General features: G+C 40.9%; 1 protein-coding gene across 5 annotated transcripts in view; it reads left to right on the forward strand.

Moving 5' to 3' along the window:
* The first annotated feature begins 4,977 nt into the window (after positions 1-4,977).
* VSNL1 (visinin like 1) overlaps positions 4,978-18,890 on the forward strand; it is a 90,181-nt gene continuing 76,268 nt past the window's right edge. The window contains exon 1 of one of the 5 annotated variants that reach the window (XM_032682298.1): positions 4,978-5,098. The gene's annotated coding sequence lies outside the window, so the exon portion shown is untranslated. Of the gene's footprint in view, positions 5,099-5,827; positions 5,985-6,026; positions 6,045-6,922; positions 6,940-18,890 lie in introns of those variants that run through there. The other 4 variants (XM_032682294.1, XM_032682296.1, XM_032682295.1 and 1 more) reach the window with 4 other exon arrangements.

Below are 18,890 nucleotides of genomic sequence, written 5' to 3' on the forward strand. Positions count from 1 at the left end.
CTTTTCCTCTATTTTTATTTCATTACTTGCTATTATTTCTACAGCTGCATTCCAATTTTTATATGTCACCATTACAATATTTTAGCGAAGACCAATCACTCGCAGATCAAATAAGCAAAAGAAGCCCTGTTGGAACATCTCAAGAGCACATGACCATCGTGACTTCACAAGAATTATTTTGTATATGTAAGAGTTCTGCCTCGAGCTAAATGGCAGAGGAAAGCATGATGCTATGTTTAGGACATTTGTAGAAAATGAAATGCTTCTAAGTTTTGTCATTCCTATCCTTCTAAACACCCATTATTTACTTGAGAGTTATATTTCTCAGGTCCAAAATGCTAACCTTTTATTTCCGCTTGAGCAAAAGACTCACTTAAGAGGAACAACTGGAACAGCTTCTGTGGGAAGCAGCCTGCTGGAGTGAAACCTGGGCTCATGCCATTTAGCTTTGGACATTTCATTTAGGTGCCTAAACTTAAATACATCTTTTCTTGACTCTTGCTAGCCAAGTTCCCAGCCTGAATCAGCCTATCACAGCATCTTTGTATTTGCATTGACACAAGAGGCAATGCAAGTGAATAGGCAAGTATTTAGCTATCAGATGTAGGGATCTAAAGTTAAGCATTGCACACACACCCCAGTTGTGACTGTATTATACAACATTGGAGATGATGTTACATAAACACTATTTTCTTTGCATTTCATTCCATGAGCCTGAGAAATTGAAGACTAATAAACAGTATCATTAATAAAAAGACTGAATTATAAGTTATTTGGTTTGACACATTCAAAGGTGATCTGCAAACATGAAATCATTACATTTCATACAGAAGAAAAATTGAATTTATCAGTAAAGTAAGTACATTTTGTTTTATCTATATTCTTATGGGCATTATTTAAAAAATGAATGAGAGATGAAAGTGAAAGATAATACATATATAAAAATGTCATTTTCATATAATTATATATAGCACATTAAAGAAGCAAGACAATCTATAGTAATTTTGAAACTGATAATCTCAGTTATGCTCATTGTTTGCTGTCGAGTATCAAGAATCTCACCCTTTTCCAACTGCAGTGTGTTGCAGCAGCTTCATTTAATCACAGAGCCTTGAAGCAGCTCCCTTCTGCCAATCCTTGCAGCCGCATTGCTGCTTTCAGCTCCCCATCTAATAGACAAGTACATCTCAGCGTGCAGAAACTGCATCAAGGGAACACAGAAGGGAGAAAGGAAATTGTTCCTTCAAAGGGTCTGACAGAACATAAAGCATACATCTAGAGATGTATATATAGGCTCAAATTCCTTGTAGTTTTATTTTTTTCTGCTGTTGACCCTCATAAAGTATAGACGCGAATATATTCTTAGCAAGTATTAAGCATAAAAGGGAGAGGGGAAAATGTAAACCCTGAAATGGTGTTCTGCATTTAAATTGGTGCCTGCAAAATAGGAGATCATGTTAAATTAAAAAAAAAAAAAAAATCTCATTACCAGTAAGCCACCTGCTGAGATAGTGAGTTCTTTCAGAGACTGCTATGTCTTTTAATATTGAATTGTCTCTTCTGGAGCAAAGAAGGGAGAGAAAAAAGGAGAAGAGGATCCTCGATTTCATTAGATTTTAAATTTCCCTCTGGAGATGCCTATCTATCTCCCTTGACAAGATCAGAGGCTTAGGGCATCACTGGGCTTCTTTCAAAGGCATAAGCAGAATGTTTAGGAGATTCAAAGCCTAGAGACCCATGTAAGCCATGGAATACTGTAAAAGAAGCAGGTACCTACATTTTTATGCTATTCATTCATAAGCTAAGAATTCCTATATTTACACTGTTCGTTCTGATGTTAAAATTAAAAAAAATACTCTAAACAGATTTAAACTTTGATCATGACTTTCTTTGAATTGTTGTAGTTCCATTATGAGCACCATGTTATTTAGGTTCAAAAGCCATCTGAAGTTGCTAAATGGTAACAATTCAATTTGTAAAATCCAAAGAACTGTATAGCAAGAAAATTAAAATTTCTACTATTATATATCTTGAGAAGCCAGTGCAGTGGATGTAATTCTCCACAGTCTAAAATACAACATCATTTGCATAGATTACAAATGAATGTAAAATGACAATGATCTGAACTGGTAAACTTTTACACCCAACTTACAAAAGCCTTCAATAACTGCATACAGTGTAGAACAGCACAATGTAAGACGTGTCATAATCACACACTCATTGATAATGTCATTATTACCTTTCTAATAATAACCTCATGCATAGAACTTATTCAATTGTTGATTTACAGCAAAAGGAAGCTTCTTCGTGGGCATTTTGGACTGAGCAGTAATAATACGAGTGGAGAGGTTTTGTACATATATTTACTTTTGAAATGGGATTTTATATTGCATTGTTTCTGTGATGTAGTACATGAAAAAATAATCCAGTTTTCTAGAATAATACTGTAGAGTACCACTTTTTTCAAATGAACATCATGTTTTCAAATGCATTTGAAAACACAGGAAGTAAGTAACCTGATTTTATACAGAATTATCTAAATGTAGACAGGGAAGTCTTACATGAAAACACGCTACATAATATCTTCTGCCTAATCTACACTTTTGCTGTAGCAGATGGGAATTTGGCCATTGAATTAGGTGAAAAAATATTATGACATATGAGAAGTCCTACTTAAATGTGCATTTTTTTAAAATTCAATCTATAATTTTTGCTTTTTGAGGATACGCAATTGTTCAGCACCTTTTGGCAAAGAATGACCACCAATGATTTAGAAAGTTACATCATGTCTAAGTGACAGTCACCCAGCAGAGAACTAACCCTAAGCTAGTTTTCAGCCAGCTGCCAGAGATATTTCTACCTTGGTACCTGTGGAAGAAAAAAATGGCAGCAAACTCCAACTAAGACACCAAGCAAATAGCTGGGTTTAGAGTCAAAACAGAGCCCTGCACTCCCATAGCTACACTGCTGCCACTAGAAGACTTATGAAGACGAGATGAAGTCATGCAGTAACTACAATATGGATACAGTCAAAATAGGTCACACAGAATTAATGTTGCACTGTGATGGTAAAAGACAAACTTAAAAAGAACTGAACAAGAGACAGAAAATATGAAGGGAAAATGTGGTTAAAATTTAGAAGCAGATGCTACAGCATTCTAGCTTTCATTATGCTAGAGATGATTATTAATGATCCAGCAGGCCAAGCAAGCAATGAGGTAGCAAAATATGAAGATGACAGAAAATATTTTAAATTAATCAGAATGAAGAAAACATGAATCTCAGAGATACCCAGTGAAGTGTATCACCTGCTAACTGTTTGTTTTTACTATGCCTGGAATAAACCTAAATTTTTAGCATTTTCAGGCTGCATTTTTACACATCTAGAAAATCAAAACATGAACTACAGAAGAGAGGTGCACTGGGAAATAAAAAAACTCACAAACATAAAATTATAAAATTATTGTCTTATACACAAAATGTAATTGTGTGTGTAACATTGGTTACTTGTGGCTATATCACAAAAAGATAACTTATGAATTCAATTGTCTACATTAGTAAACTGAAAATACTGTCCCTTCCTGTACATTTGTACACATCATATTGTGTTATAACTGAATTTTTTAGGCATTTCAACAATAAACCAAGAATTATTTCCATGTATCACATATTACACAATCTTCAATGCCTTTATCTTTTTTTTCTGAAATAATGAGTAGCCAGTTAAAAACAGGCATGGTGTAATTTACTCCTTTTTTATATGTCATTGTTTGCCTTCCTTTCACCATCTTGCTACATCTATCTGCTTTCTCCAGTGTTGAGCTTAGGACATGCTAAATATGCTTAATTTATGTAAACAGTTAGTGACAGAACTTGCCATGCATGAAAGTGAACATTGATGTATGTCTTTGCCTCAGAAGGGGCCTACAATTACTTATATGCTGTGCAGTGTCTGGTGAAGGAACCCTGATCTTTTACACCTACCTCAACAGCAACTACTACAGTGATGGGGAGAACAGCAAGGGCAAGGCAGTATCAGTCAGGGTTTGTACTGAAGGGCAAGATCAGTTGAATTTTACATCAAAGGGCTGAACAATGTTATAAAGCTAAACTTTCTAACATTAACTTCCATGATAGTACAAGAAGCTTGTGGACAGGAGCCACAGTGGAAGTGTGGAAGATGATGCCTACACACGTGTGACAGCTACAGGCGGCTCCACGCACGGGACACCAGTGCCATCAGTGCCATCACCTCGTACCTGAAAGGTTGTGGCCAGATGGGGGTCGGCGCCTTCTCAGGAAACTAGGGTAAGAGGACACAGGCTTAAACTGCGCCAGGGGAGGTTTTAAGTTGGACATCAGGAAGAAATTCTTCACAGAAAGGCTGATTAGACATTGGAATGGGCTGCCCAGGGAGGTAGCGGAGTCACCGCCCCTGGAGGTGTTTAAGGAAAGACTGGACGTGGCACATGGTGCCATAGTCTAGCTGGCATGGTGGTGTTGGGTCACAGGTTGGACTCGATGACCTCGGAGGTATTTTCCAACTTGACTGACTCCGTGATTCTGTGACCACCCCGCGCCGCCCGCACTGCCGGGGCAGTCCCCACACGCGGAGCGAAGGAACCGCGGGTGAAGCGCTGCCCGCCGGGCACCGCACGGACCGCGCCGGGGAGCAGGAGCTTCGCTGCGAGCTGCGCCCAGGCGACCGCAGAGGCAGCCCCGACCCCGGCAGGGGCGCCAGCCCCCTTTCCCCGCACTTCCCGCGGGTTCCCGGCGCTCCCGTTCCCGCCGCCCCGGGGGCTTCCCCCGTCCCTCCCTCCCTCCCGCCCGCCCGCCCGCCGCGCTCCCCCAGCCCCGCTCCCCCCGCGCGCATGCTCGGGCGCGCGGGGCGGCGCGCGGGGCGGCGGTCCTGCAGTGCGGGGCGGCGGCGGGCGGCGCGCGGGGCGGGGCGGGGGCGCGCACCGGGAGCTGCGGCGCGAGCGGCGGCGGCGGGCGCGCACCCACAGGCGGCGCCGCGTGTCCCTCCGGCCCCAGCACCCCGGCGGGACCCCGCGGGCCAGCGCCCTCCCTCCGCACCGCCCGACACCCCGCGCCCGCTGTAAGTGCGGGGAGATCAGCCGGGGAGGGCGGGAGGGCTGGGGGGGGATCCGGGCTCCGCACCCGCCCGCGCTGCCCCGGTGCCGGTGGCGGGTCGGGGTACCGTGCGCGGGGTTGCTCCTCGCGGGGAGACTGCGCGGCCTCAGCGCTCCTCAAGCGCTCGGGGATCATCCTCGCCGGGAAACTTGGTCGGGTGCTCGTGTGCTCCGTGTGCGGGAGTTGTTGTTCCAGTGGCCAGATGGAGGAAAATCGCACCAGCGGCGATTTTTGCCGCGAACGTGTTGAGAGAGAAGGGACCGAATCCCGCACGGATCCAGATATAAACACCGACAGCATCAAAAGGGAGAGCTGAGCTGTCGCGTAACAATTTGCACTTGGAAACGCTTTGGTGGAAGTGGGAGTCTTTGGCGTTCGTGTTGGTTTGAAAAGCGATAGCGAAAAAGGGCGTGATTTTTTTTTTTTCCCCAGTAGGGAAATAAAAAGAAAAATAGGGAAAAAAAGATCATGCGAAACCAAGCGCCAGAACAGCCCTCGCAAGGTCATCACACTTTAGACTAGGCAGAAGTGCTCCCGATCCATGGGATCGCTCTGTCGCTTTTCTTACTGCCTGTGAGGGGTGTTTTTATTTTATCATTTAATATATTTAACACGCGAGGTGTCTGCAGGTGGGCGCGGGGTAGGTGAGGGGCGGAGGTGCCGCGCTCCTGCTATTTACTAGGGCATCAGTCGGAGTGAAGATGGAGGTGGGAGGAGATAACAAAAGCTGGTGTGCGATCCCGGGCATCTCCGACACGAAGGCGTGAGAAGGAGGAGGGAAAGGAGACGGCAGGAGAGAGAATTTCATTTCCAAAGATCAAAACAAAAGGAGGAGCAGGTTGAGGCAGATCGTGAGCAGCCGGGGCGGAAAGCGAGGGAGGCGTTTTCCCTGCTGACCTGAGCGGAGCGAAGTGCGGGGGCTCTGTGGGATGTGCGCGGCCGCGGAGGGAGGGAACTCGGGCGGGGGCTGCCCGGCCGGCGCAACTTTGCGCGCCAGCATCGCTTGGAGATGAGCTGCTCGCCCCCGGCGAGACGTGCTCTGTGTGTGGGGCAAGGGGAGGAACGCCTGCCCAGTGCCTCGAGGGCTTCTACTCCTTCCTCTTCCAGCCCCCGCCGGGAAGGGCCGGATCCCGACGGCGCGGTGCGGCGGGAGTGCGGTGGGGACGCTGTCCCTGCGCCCGCGGTGCCGCGCCGGGACATGGGGGCTCTGCGGTCTCCCCGCCGCCGGCTCCAGAGGGGGCTGCTGGAAGGGACCCCCGGCACTGCCGCCCTCCTCGACATCTCGGTCCCCGCGCACCGCGAGTCCCGCCGTGCCCCGCCGCTCGCTGCCCTCCGCAGGGCTGCCTGTGCCGCCGGCTCCGCCGGTACGAGGCTTCCCCTGCCCGCCCAGGGGTGTCCCCACCTCCCGGAGTCCCCCGTTATCCCCACTGCCCCCACCAGGGAACGCCCCTCTCCTCCCAACCGTGGTCCCCTCCCTGCATGAATCCACCTGCAAGGTTCCCCCCCCCAACTCTCCATCCTGTCCTCAATGCCATGAGCCTTTCCTCTGATGGTTGTTTCCCCCTCCCGACACCTCCTTGACTTGCCCCCGCCCGGGGGTTTGCTCCGGCCTCCAGCGTGCGGATAAACCGTCGGAGACTGGGAGAGGAGCGGGAGGGACTGATCTTACGCAACTGTAGACCCCCCACTTTCTCATCCCTGGAGGAGCCTGTTAGGGACTGTGCGGAGGTGGGACGGGGTTCTCCGCCTTCCTCGGGCGGGGGGGCAGCTCGAACCGGTCCGTGTGGAGCTCCCGCCACTGCGGAGGTACTGCGCTCCGAAATCCTGCACCGCCCGGAGCGGTGCAGCAAGGCCGGGGAAGGGGGGGGGGGTGTTACCTGCACCGCCAGGCTTTTCGGCTGACAAGGAAACTTGCAGATAACGGGGTGATGAAAACAGCAGCCTTTTTCATTAAAATTGATAGGTAATTAGTTGGACATTAGAGGCTTGACCAATTACCAAAAGGCCAAATGTATGAATAAATTCCGTGTTCTTGTACAGAAGATGTTAATGTAACAGATGGGTTTAAGAGATACCGGTACTTCTCCCAGCAATTCTGATGGCAAAATATTTTTAGCAATATTTTGTTACTGATGTGTCTCTGGATAGGCATTCTCTTCCTTCATGCATTGGAAAGTAGATTTCAGAGGTATCACCAACTCTTTATGAAGAATAAAAAGCGGTACCTATTTTATAACTGGAATATGATATGGAACAGATTAATCACAGAGAAAAATAAGTGCGAGGAAGCTCAGTCTTTGTAAAATACATAATCACTGGCCCTTTCAGAACACATGCTTACTCGTATTTGTTTCTGTGACACATTTTCAGAGTCATTAGTTTTCACTACTACCCTATTGCTTGACAGAATGCCTTTTCTTTTTAAAGAACATAGTTCATTTAAGAACATCAGTTTACTTGAGAGATCTTCCAGTACAGTGTTCGAACAGCACAATACATTTCATGTTTGTAGACTGCGATCAATTCTAATTAAAACTTTAATTACGTTTTTCTCCATTCTAACAAAGCAAGAAGTAGTCTGAGCTAATGTTGATGTCAAGGAAAACTAAGAAAACATGTTCTTCATCTTACTCCTGCCTTTTCATTAAGGACTGAATCCTTATCTTGTTATTTATCCACAAACTTTTATGACATAGAGCTGCAATATTTAATCAGTTTTATGGTTGCCCAGTTTTGCCCCATACAAAGGTATGTCTGCACACGGAATTGCACCACTGATTTTTCAACATGGTTCTTGTTCTGGAACGTCCAGCTATTGCCAGCACATCAGCTGTTCTGTCGAACGACATCTACTTGGGAGTATCACAGTGTTATGTAACTCACAACCACAGAGCAAAGCCAAAGATGTCTCCATTGCTGTGGGTCCCACACCACAGCACCAGCCAGAAAGAAAATTATGCTCTGTCGAGAATGATAAGGTGAAGTCTAACCAGGATGTGGGGGGTGAGGGTAGGGCAGAGCAGAGAGAAGGAATCAGACTGGCTGAGTAGGATGGAAGCAGTGAAATGAATCTGGCTTTGGTGCTGTTTGGAAAAGACATTGCATGTGTCCCAGGGTGTGACATCCTGCTGACTGCAGCATGTCTGGGGCATGGGAGGTCCTGGTGTGCCTGCAGCACAGTCCTGCTTGAGGGCTGCAGCACCGTACTGTTGTGTCTCCATTTCTGCTCTTTTCAGTGTGTTGGGGTAGTAGAGGCCTCTTGACTTTTCTTTCCATCTATACACTCAATATAGCTGTAGGAGGGATCTAAATCTAAGAATAGAGATTCCTTTTAACACGAGTGTGATGAACTTTGTTGTAGATGATTCCAAAATTGTTTACACTTCATGCTGTTGTTCTGGTTCTGTTTTTCAGTTTTGGAATTCTAATGTTATGCCTTCATTACGCATTCCTAAGTTTTTTTTGTATTATATCTGTGCCTCACACTCAGGTGTTAGTTTTGCAGATTCCCTTGGATTTTCAGAATTTTATCTCAATTGGTCAAATAGTGCTGCTCATCCTCTAATTGTGAATCAAACAGCAATGTACACTAATTAAAATCAGAGTTAGAAAAATTAAAATATGGTAGACAAATTTGTTCTTTAAGTACTTGGAATTGAAGCACATAGCACTTACCCTGAGCAACTGTGCTTCTCGTCTGTGATGTTAAATATTGTCAACACTGATCATCATCCTTTTGTTTTTAATACATATTGTTTTGCCAGTGTGGATTGGGGCTAAATACCCTTTGTCGTTAAAGTAGTCTGTAAAGAAGCTTGTCTCCAAGTGGTTTTGATTGCCCGTGGATTTTGCGCTTTCCTTCGATTTTGTCTTTAGTAGAGAAAAGCAACTGTGTGATCTTCCTGCATTATTCCTCATGCCTAATTTTGACTCAGACTTCACTCTAATGAACCTAGACCATTTCATCTGTCCCCATTTTCTTGTGTGTCCTCATTACCTGCATTTGCATACCTTTTGCCATTCTCTACAATCCTCGACCTTTTTCTTTCTTCTTCCGGAGTGTAATTTTGTATCTTCTTTCTCTGTGCTTTCCTTGCGTCTTTAGATCACTTTCCTCCTCACCAATTATCCTCTTCTCTGTTTCTTTATTGGGAAAGACCCTGAGTTACTCTACAGCTTCCCTACATGACACGACTGAAAGTGTTGTGTGGTACAGGAATTCGGCAGGAATAGGGGAGGCTCTGAGCATATGCAGTGCTGTGAGATGTAAGGATCCAGATGGGCTCCCATCGCAGGGCGGCGCTTTCTTACCTCAGCTCCAATCCTTGTCTTTTTTCATAGAAAGAGAGAATCTTATCTTTTGAATTTTATACTGTTGTTCTGAGAGTAATAGCTATAAACCTTTTCAAAGATAACGAAGCAGATGATAGAAAGGATACTTTTTCATGGAATACAAAATCTTGGGGTAGTGCTACAAATCCATATTACTTTTTAAGTTATAAATTGCTAAGAACACATATGTATTGTTTTCAATTTTATTTTTTTTTAAGCTATGTGGATGTTTTCCACAGGATCTCTCCTTTCAAGAGCTTTTCCACATTTGGATGTGAATGTGACTCAAAGGACAGTAATACCCATGTAGGAAATTAAGGCAGATTATTAGAGATGGTCTCGTAGCTTAAAGTTGTAAAAAGTAAGTAGTTTCAAGGAGGCAGTTGAAGGAGAGGAAAAGATAAAAATCACTTGACAGTCAGTTTCACTGATGTGTTTATACAAATATCAAGCTGTTTTTCTTTGTGATTATTCTCCTGAGGAGGTTAAGGAACAGAATATGCTTTGTAAAATAACTTGTAAAACCACAGCTAATTGAAATAAGCAGTGCTCATTGGGAGTGAAAGGACAACTGCATCTAAGCATGATGTATTCTAAAATTATGATATCAAAGACAAAGGAATAAGCATTACAGATATTAAATAAGATTTTTTTCCCTGAAATAAACCCCATGGACTCACATTTTCAATACCAGACTATAAGAATGTAAGAGTGCATCCCAGTTTCACTGTTTTGAAAAAGCAAGAGATTGCTACATTCTTGAGTTTGTCAACAACATATGAATTTTGAAGTAATGGGAAGTGATAAGTTGAGGTGACCAAGTGTATCTTTTAAGATAATTATAATAAAATAATTTCCTACTAGGAAGATAAAGAATTTTAGAATCATTTTATCATCACAAAGCCATTTGAGGAAGATTATCTACATAATCAGCATTACAAGAGACTGAACTGATGTGCAGGAAAAAAACAAGCTGTAATGGTGATTTTCATACCTTTTACACTATTATATATATATATGAGATACTAAAATTTTTAGTTAAAATGAACCTTTAATCACTTTTGGCTTAAAGCAGATTTAATTTTAAATAATCAATGATTTCAGAAAAGCATAATTGTTTTTATTCAACACTACTAAATACCGTAAAGAATCATTTAACCTATTTCTTGTTCACTAACTTAGACTTTCTCGAAGTTCATTTATGAAAATATGTAAAAACTGAGATCCATAATCATAAGATTTATAAGTGGCGTTGAATTTTTTTTTCGTGATCCTATCAAGGTATTTTCATACCATAGTTAAGTATAAAAATATAGTATAATTTTAACTCCCAGTGAGTTGAATCAACCAGTATAATAAAAACCGATGGGATTACCTTGGTTGTTCAAACTTTGACTGTACAAGTTGAAATGTATACTCAGGAAGAAAGCTGGGACAGTAATTTACAGAGCTTTTAGACTAATAAATATAAGGCTCTAAACCTTTTGATGAAAATTACTTTAATTAGTTTTAACTTGTAGCTAAATAGGAAGTTGTATTCTGGGGAAGAAAGCTTTTAAATTCATAAATGTTTAACTGTACAGGGGAGAATAGTGAACATTTTAAGCGTATCTAGCAGAGTCCGTAGCATTTGACTTGGCGACTCCTCTATCTAGACTCCTCTTCATGAAACGGTTTTTTTTTTTTTTAAATCTGTCTTGATTTAAAGACTATAGGAAATGGAAAATTTATCTCGGTTCTCTCTAAGCTTTTTCAGTAATTAATTATCCTTAGTGTTAAAACATATGCCTCATGTCTTGGTTCTGGTCTTCATTAAGAGTTCTTGAGCCAATCAATCCCCAAAGTAGTTGAAAGAATATTAATCTTAAATAGGTCAGCTGTTGAGCCAAGTGTGTGTAAAGTACCTATGATTTGATTTGAATATATAAAAATAATTTCACAAAGGCAGTATGTTACTGGAATTTATTTTTTTTAATGAAAGATTAGTGTTCCACTTCATAGAAAACATTTTTACTCAAAAGCAGATATTAAATCATTCACTGTAAGATGGAATCAAATAGCAGCAAGTGGAGCTGAATATTATCCTTTTTGTGGACTGCACTGGAGAGAATATGTGGTTTAATTAGACTTTATTCAGAATGGAGTCTTCTAAAATTAGAAAATCTTGTTTATAAAAGCTCTTACAATACAGCATATTTCTCTGTGCTGTTATCTGCTATATTTAGAAGTACAAAGTAACTGAAGACTCTTAGAGAATGAAATTTGAGATATTATTAGTTAGAATTAAAATGCTTTTGTTTTTTAGTAGAAGTTGGTATATGTAGAGAAAGAATTGATTTGCATGTTAGCAAAAGTGAACATTTTTACAAGGTCTTAGCACTGAAAATAAAATCGGCTTATATAATGAATAATGATGCAAAACGTTATTCGTGCAAATATTGTTAATATATAGCACATATCCAGTCAATATCAACATACCCGATGTTTTTTTAAGCAGCCATTTTTCCTTTTAAATATACATTTTTTTCAGATGATACAAAGGCATACCAGCATTAAGGAATGATCTTGAAACGCCTGTTTTGAATGGCATAGAAGGCATTCAGTTTGAAAGGATGATAGCCTGAAAAGGAATTTTAGTTTGATGTATCTGATTATACTGGCAATTTTGGCAAACCAGACTGTATCTTCAGATGTCTACCAAAGTATGACCTGTGTTTTTCACCTGGGGTTTTTGGGTTTTTTTGCATCTTACTTGGATAGGTGACATCAACCACATTGTAAGGTTAAAGAATGCTCTACAATGTGCTCCAGTGGACTTGAAATCTGGTCCTTGGCATCCATGTAGAATGGGAAAATTTAGAAGATTGGTATGCTTTTTGGCCTTGAAGTCAGAATGTTTTACCTTGTTAAAACTTCTATATCATGCATCCTTACATAAAGATAGTCAAATAATCACAAACTGTCTTTCCCATACACATAAAAGTATATAAAATACACTTGCCTCCTTCTGTCAGTGAAACTTTAACAGTACAGCTGTATTATTGAAATGCCAAAGTGTTTAAGACAAGTAGCTTCTAAGGATCCATTTTCCTCCTCAGGTATGGTAAGAAGATCACAAAATAGCCTTTATCATTCTTCATTAACAAGTTTTGTTTACCAGAGTTGCCCCCCATACTGAGTGAGTGCTCAGCTCTTTAGTTCAATGGCTGTTTATTTTAATTCCTGTTTGGGAAGATAGGAGGGTTGGAAGGGGTTGTGATGCTTTTATATTTTTCTAAAGTGTCTACCACAAAGAGGTGCTACTGGAACACAGATAAGTAAGTAATACTTGTTTCTATGTTGTTTGAGGTGAACATTACTCAATCAGGCTTCCCACTCTGTTATATGAGAATGTAATCCTGAAGTATCAGCATGTGCTAACTCTGCCTCATGTCTTATGTCATCCTTAGCTTTTACTGATCCCTTTTTTCCTCTCTCTCTGGCTCTGCTTCCTGTCATCTTTGATTATGCTCCAAAGGTCTCCTGTTGCCTAAGAGTCTCCCTCTCCTTGACAATACCTGGCTGTGCTTGTTTCACCATGGTGGATGCCTCCTTCGTCTTGCATTTTAACTGTGGTTTTGTGTTTGCTTTTTAAACTGTGAGCTTTATTAAACGAGATCTGACCTTTTTATATGTTCTAGAAAGTGCGGCTGTATGTACTGTGCTATAAGGGTAAATGTTTTTATTAAAATTTTAACAACATGTAAGATATACTATACCTACAACCTGTGCAGAAAGATAAAGTGCAAGTTCAGGGATTTCATGGAGTGATTTTGAACCAATCCATAGCAGCGACTGAGTTTATCTCCTGCAAAGCTAATTAGGATGCATTCATACTGCAGTCACTAGGTTGTGAAAGAAGTATGCTGACATAATCAGACTAGCTCTAAACCCAATATACGATGTACCTGCAGCAAGCCAGACATAGCAGTGCAGTGCTTAGCATGGCTGGTATCATCAGGTCTTCATCCTGCCCTTGAGCAGGTTACACCACATTCTGCTTGGCCCTGGTGGTGTTGTTTTGCAGTGGTGAAGCCAGTGAGTTTGAAGCTGGCTGAGGCACACTCGTCTCCAGCTGTTGGGCTGTACTGTAGATACACCCTAAAATATGTCCTAAACAGCTGGAGTTGTATCCAAATATCTCTAGATATATACCAGGTGTCTGGTATTTTCAAAGAGAGGTCTGTAGGCAATCACAGTACAATGTGAACAGATGTTGAATACAGTTGTGTTCTTTCTGTGTGTCTGTCTGCTTTGTCTGTGGAATCACTCTCTTCGGTGCCTTAATTCTGTATTGTATTGCAAGGCCCGAGATGTTCTTGTAAATCTGCATGGTAGAAACACAGCTTGTGTATAAATATATTTTTTTTTTCTGGGTTGTGGAATGTTGGGGTATGAAGATTCAACATAGGGGACTGAAAATGTTACAACAATTTAGCATAACATACTCTATGCTTTTTATGTCTGCATACTGTTATAAAATGTTCTTCTATTGGTATGTTCTTATCACCTAATGCCGTAACATCTACGTTGTGAATTACCTTAACAAAACCTATTAATGCAAGTTCTACAAACGAAGCAATTTGCTTTCTTTACAGGAGAATGAGCTAGAGAACTGTTTGCTACTTATTTGCTATTATTTGTGGGATACATTATTTTACATTATTACCTTTTTCAAGTGTTTGCAATTGCATATAGATTTTTTTATAATGTGCAACTATAAATAAATGAAAACAGTATAACAAGGTTCTGAATTGTTGCATGAGAAATCCATGGTAAATATCAAATACTAGAGTAATTTTTATTTCAGCATCAAACAGTCCTATCATTACTTTGTATTGCTTATTTAATGTTGGTGAAATACAGCTAGTTAATTAAAAATAAAAAAGTTAATGCTGTAACTTCTTGTGCTTCAAATATATGAAAATTATATGTGTCTGACTATGACTTGAGTTTTAGTGGGTGTCTTGCGTTGCACAGACGGCTGAGGAGACAGAGATATTTTTAAAATTGCACTTTCTTCCATATAAATTGCAAGGTCTTGCAATATGTGACTCATTTCAGCTGCTTGCATCTCCCTGTTGCTAACAGGAGTGTATTAGTGATGACCAATAACAATATATCAATGTCAGCCCATCTCCAGATAAAAGAAAGAGTTCACGAAGCGTTCAAGGTTGTTCTGGTGTTGTATGTAACTGAGATAGCTGGAGATTGTAATTCTCAGTATTGCCCAGGAAACTCAACTATTTACTGTTGACAGCATTGATATATTCAGAAGGGCTTCAACATCCAAAGCTGTGTGAGACAACTAACATATTCCCTTATTTCTGCAACGCTGCATTTTGTCACTCAGTAATTTAGGAGATTCCCAATTCTAGTAAGACCTACACAGCAGCTCGTTGCCATGTCAGCCTTGTACTTCTGTTTTCCTTTGAAAATACCTTCAAGAATTCTGCACAAATTAATTTTTTTTGTTTGTTCTGCATGAACAAAGTTTGTGGTGTCACTCTGGACACTTGACTAATGAGGTGCTCTTCTATAAACATTGAATCTGTGAGAATAAACAAAAAACCCCCACAAAGGTAGCAAATTCACAGAAGTTATAGGGACAAAGTCACCATCTCAACTATGCTATGCTAACTTGCCATACTTCAAAAGTTCAAATTACAGTAAAAGTGAGTTAGATGTGGTTGTCCAGTGAGAAAAAGTGTATGCTATCAGTGGGCATTAGCAGCATCATTTACAAGTACTGACCTTGGAAAATCTTACAAACACATGGAAGGATGGCTTGATGGTGCTTCATTATTAAAAATTCCCATAGAGTTAAATGTGGAGATTTCTGAATCAGTCCTATCCTGAAGTATCTGGGCCAAAGTCCAAGGCCATACATGTGTAAGGACTCATTCTGTGTGCTGATCTGATCCCTGCTGGAAAAAAATTGGATCAAGGAGTGGATTTGCATGGTGCAAAGTACATCCTGAACCACGAAAACACTTCTGTGAGTGATTAGATTTAAATACATGGGGAAATCTGTTGCTTTGAACACACTAAGTTGACTAGAAATGTAGGTGTAAGTGTTCAGCAAGCTCATAGCCTTAAGGAGATGAGACTCGGGGAAAAGGAGAAGTTGTGATCATGAATCATGTCAGAGATGTAGGCAGGATGAGATCTGTGAGGATTTCAGTGCTAGGAAGATTCATTCTAAATGAATCAAGAAGGAAGGGGGGAGTGAGGAAAAAGAGTAGGGTAGCATTTGAAGTTAGCAGAAGGCAAAGATGTCAACATCTAGGAAAGACTGAGGAGTGGACAGTCTCTCACAAAAAGGGTGATTAATGTGAGAATTACTAGCAGATTCACCACTTATCATGAGTTTTTAGCTGTTGTGAGAAAACTTTGCAGGGAAAGTTTGAATTTGCAGTAAACATCCAATTTAGTGATAAATCCAGTGGATTTTTGCCACTTTTCTCTGAACTGCCTCTTCAGATATAATGATAGACAAGATGTAGCAGAACTGTGTTAGGGCAGAAGCATTTGAGTTATGTGCTCAGGTGGAGCCTTACTGAGATGCCAATAACTATTATCACTGTGATAACTTTTCTTATATTGCGTGTCAGATGGGTGATAGATGTTGCTGTTGGAGAAGAGGAAGGAGAATGGAGATGGTTTTAAGTCACATACAAGTAAGTCCTAAAAATGACCAGAGAAACACTCCCAGTGCAGGCTCTCTCTGGCAGTGAGCTCTGTGTGGGTGCAGGGGAATTTGCTCATCTAGAGGCATTTGGTACATGAAACTAAGTGAGGAGAAGGACTGAAAAATAAAATTTGAAGTATTTGCATAAGACTTTATATGTTCTCTCATCATATGATTCATTGATCTTATGACTGAACAGCTGCTTTTAAAAATCCTGCTTTTCTGAAATAAAAACCTGTTTGGAGCCCTGATTTTGAAGAATTTATGTGACAAGTTGCTTGTTGTTTTGCATTTGTATTAAATACAAATATGCCATGTACTTTTTCACTGCTGATGTCAGTTTTGAATGGGATATAACAACTACAGTGTTGGCAAATTTATAGAATTTAACATGATTTCATTCACATTGTATTATATGATCATGCAGAAGACAGAAACGTACCTTGTCCAGGAGCTTTTAGACAATTAATGGCAAAGCAGAGGATGGAATCCAAAACTCTGATTCTCACAGTGAATTGTAGACCCTGTGTTATATATGTGCTTGATCACAGTGCTATAATGAAGGTCCTGTAATGGGAGGAGCTCAGTTTGCATAAATTGAAAGAGACTGGACAAAACCTTGAAAATTTTTTGGTTGTTACAAGTCAAGGTAGAAAAACGTTTGGCAATTGTGTAAATTTTTCCCCTCTAAGCTAGAAGTATTTCGGTCCTGTACGTCAGTAAAGACCAGTCTGTTCCTCAGAAGAGTTGCTCATGCACTTTGGGTATCATTGATGATGATTGTCTTCTGCATCTGTCAGTGAGACAAATACTATCAGAACTGCTGGTGAAGTGACCACATCTGGAGTTTTAAAAGAATGCAGATGCAGACCTAGAAATTTGGATGTAAGCAGTGTCCCATTGGACTTTTTGTATGACACTGGTCTGTCTTGAGTGAAACATGATGTCTGATTACCCCAGCACCAGATGATCTACATTCCTGACAGCGGGAAGATGAACGTTGGCACCAACTTGTGCTGAGCTCTCCATCCAGCCCAACCTGGCCTTTCCTGGCAGGGCTCTGTGGTGATATCTGCTGGAAGGGGAAGCTTTCCCTGTTCCCTCACTTTCCTATTACCCTTCCCTATTTCTTTATGGTTTAGCTCACACAAATGACCCTTATTTTCTTTTCTGGGTGGAGTGGCATGACAGTTTTTTTCTTATCTTACCTTGCACGTGGCCATACAAGGATATACACAAGGCACTAGGCAAGGAGTTATTTCCGCTAATGAATATGATTCTTTGGAGAGTATAACCTTTTTTGGCAGCAGAACTGGATTATGTCAGATTAAAATCACTGTGTAATCGTCCTCCCATGATGCAATGGGACCAGTACAGAGTTGTTATAATTGTCTGACTATGACTTCTTCCTTCGGCTTGTCTTTCTTCTTGGCTCTTTGAGGTACTTGGTAGGAAGCTAAACAGTGCAGTTTAGTTATATTGGCTAATCTGATAAATTCTTACAGAAGCAGTGCTTGTGTGTAGTTGATGAACTGAAAATAAAACAAAATTATTAATGAACTAAAAGTAATAATTATTGTATAGCTTAAATTTAAGTCATTAGTATCACCACCAGTCTAATTTTGGAATATTTATAAAGTGAAAATAAGCAGGTATTTATATGTCTCTCAGGTTTTGCTACTGAGATCTGTCGGGTGGTGTTGTGATAATGATGGTCCACTTGGACTAAAGCTGATGAGGAGTGGGCTGCAGAGCATGGATTGGTCTCTTTAAGTACATAGTGAGGAGGCGCATGTCTCCGTTATCTCTGGGTTTTAATTACATTGGATTAATTGGATCATTATATTGCATTTACATACAATTCTTGCATCAGTTTTAATTATTAGTTTAGCCATAGTCCTTGACATATTTTTCCTTCTTAGGCTTTTGCATAATAAAATACAGGTGTCAGCATGCTCATTGCCCATGCACACAAGAGTTGTCAAAGTACTATGAAAAATTAAGATCAGACCAGTTTTTCATTTGGATTTGAAGTTATCCTTTAAAAAGAGGCATGAAACTGACCTGTGTGCTTTATACCATACAGGTAAGTGGTAGAGCTCTCCTGTGATGTACAACCAAATTCCGCTTTAGACCGGCTTTATAGCTTTACCCCTTGGACATATGAAGCATTACCTGGAAATTGTTTTGACTGTGAGTGAACAGAAATGTGAAGATTTCTCAGTACAATGCAGTGAACAGGCATAACCAGTTCATTAACATTCTGCTAATCTCTGGGTTGTACCTGAGATTTGTCACCGCAGTAGGAGTTGGCAGGAGTGGCTGTTATCTGTTCTTGCTTGTTTCAGAGGGGAATGGGTGTGACAATGTAAAGACCAAGACCTGGTAAAAATAGGGTTTTTTAAAGTGCTAGAGCAAAAGAAAACAAAAAGTATGTATTTTATGTGGAATGGTCCAGAAGTTGTGTGCTCCCTGTTTTTCCTTTGAAAAATCTGTTATTTCTTTGGTCAACTGTGGCTGATCATTACTTCACATTTATTATTATGGCAAAATATTCAAAAGTGGAGTCAGTTGAGCACCAGTCACTCTAGATATAAGTCAATTCAGACTCCATTAAGTTGTTATTAAGTGCTGTCAGCCAAGTCCACGTTGTGGAAGACAAAAGAAGAAATTCTGTCATATGTAAGAGCTGGTT

The sequence above is a fragment of the Chiroxiphia lanceolata genome, chromosome 3 (assembly GCF_009829145.1).
Source record: "Chiroxiphia lanceolata isolate bChiLan1 chromosome 3, bChiLan1.pri, whole genome shotgun sequence".
In the NCBI taxonomy this organism is placed as follows: Eukaryota; Metazoa; Chordata; class Aves; order Passeriformes; family Pipridae; genus Chiroxiphia; species Chiroxiphia lanceolata.